This window comes from Anguilla anguilla, chromosome 4 (genome assembly GCF_013347855.1).
Source record: "Anguilla anguilla isolate fAngAng1 chromosome 4, fAngAng1.pri, whole genome shotgun sequence".
Lineage (NCBI taxonomy): Eukaryota > Metazoa > Chordata > Actinopteri > Anguilliformes > Anguillidae > Anguilla > Anguilla anguilla.
The window spans coordinates 13,604,802-13,608,620 of record NC_049204.1 but is presented as its reverse complement, the minus strand read 5'-3'; positions in this window follow the sequence as shown (position 1 = coordinate 13,608,620).

The following is a 3,819-nucleotide window of genomic DNA, read 5'->3' as shown; positions in this document are numbered from 1 at the left end:
TAAAGGCTTTCCAATCAGTTACAACCCTGTAGAAAACAATTATGTCAAACTGTACTGGACACAATTGCCAACATCAAAATCAATTAATCCTTTTGTTTGGTTTGGGTCAAATTGACCCGATTTAAACTTTTAATGGAAGAGGAATGACATTTTTGAGAGACACATTCCATAACCATTGACTAAACCAGTGTTCACTTGGTTCTTATTCCATGTTTGCATTTGTCATCTGTATTTGCTTCATCATCTGTATTTGCTGTATGTCTTTTTGCCTATTTGGTTTCTTAGAATATCATAAGATAAAGATGGAAAAAATGGAGGATTTCAATATCAATAATCTACTGCATAAAAACCTTGTTTCATTGTAATTTTTTCACAGATAAACATTATTTATGCCCCCTGCCTTCATTATAGTGGATCTTTAAAAATATAAATCACGTCTTTATCACAAATGAATGACACTTTCATCGTTAAATGTGGATAGCAGAGGAAAATGGCAACCATTAACCATATATATATAGTTTACATTACTTGGAATTGAGATAACAGTAATATATATTGAGTATATTTTCATAAATTGCATTTATTTCTTTAAAATCATTGTATGGGTATATTTGACCCAGGCTAATAGTTTCACAGGTGGTAATAAGTAAACAGAACACAAGGGTTAATAAAAATGATCTAAAAAATACAAAAATAGTTGATTGTATAAGGTAAACTATAGGCACACCTAGAATAAGTGTTGGAAAGCACTTTGAAGTGTTACCAAGTAAGCAATGCAATGTCTGAGCCAAATCTACCTGCCATTGGTATTTGGACACCAGAATCAATCCGATAACTTATCATTGACCACATTCAGTACTGCATTTTCCACACAACCCACCTTCTGCAGCCTGCAGGCAATAACTGCCCTAAAAAAGCGCTCCAAAGAAAGGTTTTGTGGGCATGGTCCATCCTTATCCCCCTCTTAAAGAGACATAAATGTAACACTGTCTCGGCTTCGAAGCGGAGGGGCAGTGTGTGGGGCAGGGATGTCAATATAGCCTGTGCATCAGTGTCTCAATGTGTTTCAGTGAGTTATGTGCTCCATCACCAACCTCTTCTCTGCCACTGACAGTTGGCCGTACCATCAACTGCTCCATCAAGACCAAGACCAAGATCAATACAAGGCAATATAAGGTGTGTTTTAGAGTTATTAGGACCACACGAAGATGGGTGTGCTAGAGAGTTTTGGGCATGTTTTAAAGCTACTGTTTGGATGCAGTTTGGTCAGATTACATATAAACAGCTTTTACGATGCTCTAAATGCTTTGTTACGAATTCATGCCTTACATTAAAAATGTTATACAATTTGGACCTTATAAATTACTAGATTGATTAACATAACATTAAATAAGTAATTTTGGGTATGTTCACCTGACCCAGAAACTTTAATTTAAATCAAATGTTTTATAATGCAGTTAAATGTTTTCACTTTCTGGCTATTGACACAATGCTGTATCATTGTGGTTTCATTTACATTAAAAATAATTCCACAAGGAAGGTCATCTTCAGCATAAATGACAACTGATGAACGTTCGGCACGTGCAAAGGCAGGAGAATGAGATGGGAGCATATACTTGCCATAAAAAGGACGGTCAGAACCAAGCGCTTGACCCCTGTAAAATGCGGACAAACACGGAACCACAGCAGCCCGGAGAAAAAAAGCAAATACTAAAACTGACCTTTCATGTCAAACAATTATTTATTATTTATGGTACAAATAAAGGTGACAGACTTGAAGCTGTTCAGAAATACACAAAGTGCAGCTTTACTGACCATACAGATATTGCTCTAGAGATTAAGTACAGTTTTCAGTCTATAAAATTTAAAGCAACCTGCACAGGTTCATCAGCTTTGGTTTCAAGGTCTTGAGCAGTAGTAAGATTTAGTTATTTCTTAATCCAGTTTGTGTATGTTTGTGTACATTTGAATGTGTTTCATTAAAAAGCATTTTTTTAAATAATCAATTCAGGTCACAAAGCATTCTATGTCCCGAATAAAGCCCTGATCATGTTAAGAACAATAACAATAACTGCAACAATGGATATACACAAACCACTCAATTTCAAATGAATCAAGCTGGTCAAACCACTGAAGTAGCAATAGAAATGACCTCAAATTATAAGGAAAACTATAGGATCACATTCAAGGAAACGTTTTTATACAGTGTTCAGTGTATCTATGCAGGAGCCAAGACAGAGATTGAGTAACTGAAAGGAATTGGCAGACAGATGTTTTGAAGGACAGAACTTCCTCTGGTGTGATTTTTTTTTTATTTTTACAAATAGTAGATTGTGAATGTAATGGCTTACAGTTATCATTATCATTCTCAGTGTGACAGAGGCTTAAAATGGGGCACTTCCAGGAGACTGAAAGTGAACAGTGTACCTCGCACAGCCTAAAAAGGACAACAGAAAGCACATAAAAACTAAAAATTCAAAAAAAGAACACCAATCTCATAGGAGAGCTATACAAGTGACCCTGGCAACCATTTCACTGAAGTAAAACTAGTGTCGTACATAATCTCAATTCAGAAACAAGCCCCTCCCCCTGGATGACAAGAAAATACTACTTACAAACATATACAGAAGTCTTTTTTTTTTCTTTTTTTCTTTTCTTACTTCTAAACAGAGTGTTTTTATGGCATTGTTCACTGGGGACTAGTACAGTGCTGAGGTAAAATCTTTATGATCCATTTATCTATTCATTCATTTTCTTTAAATAACAGTTTAATATTGCAAGATTGTCAGCGACATTAAGCCATATCTCTGTACAATGTGCATATACCTACGATACATTGAGCTTTGGTCCAGCATTTATAAGACAAACAAAGGCAAAATTCTTTTCTTTATTTTTTGGTTACAGCTTCATTGTTAAGCCTCTCTACTTGTCCACAATATATTTTCAACCAGATTACCAGTTCTCTTTGATTGTAAAGTGAGGGGAGAGTCACAGAAAAATAAAAGACAGAGTGAGAGAGAGAGAGAGAGAGAGAAGAAGAAGAAGAGGGAGGAGAACAATTAGAAGAAGAAGAAGAAGAAGAAGAAGAAGAAAAAGAATCATTTTAACAGAAATGAACAGGTATTTATACAGATTTTATTCACGCATCATGATGAATGAAATCTGCACAAAAGCTTGATGGCTAGCAGAGGATGTTTGCCATGACAGTGAAATGTTGTTGAAATGCACATTTCCTGGTAGCTATAGGGGGTCTTTTGCACCACTGACACAGAAAGAATAAATGGAGCTGTAATCTACAGCAATTTGCCAGAACTTTGTGAGAAATAAACATGTTTCTTTGCCACCATTTCCCAGTCAAGGTGCTTTTAGCCTAAAGCAATGGAAGAGTAAAACCCTCAATACCGACAGCAATGTTGTGAAGCATCTGACCCTCTCCACCTTTTCTGAATCTAACATCACAGTAATGGCTTTGTGAATAAGTTACTCATAATGGAAAGAATTATGAGTAATGAGTACCGGCTGAACACGGTGTATAATAGTTACATAACCAAAAGTACCATTTGGCAGTAGGATTACGTCTTGGCACTTCACTTAAGCACTATTTCACAGCAGCACTGTAAATTACATGTGCTTTCTTTACAGGGTGCCCTTGCTATTTTCAAAATGATTCATCATGTTTTGTGTTCAGAGGATTGTACAGTCAGTTTAAGTTTTCCAGAATAAAAAAAATGGTTCCCATGTAAAATCTTTTGTAATGGATTTTTTGGGCTATTATTGATATTTCACTTGGCTCAATTTAAACATTGTCTACAATGTTCA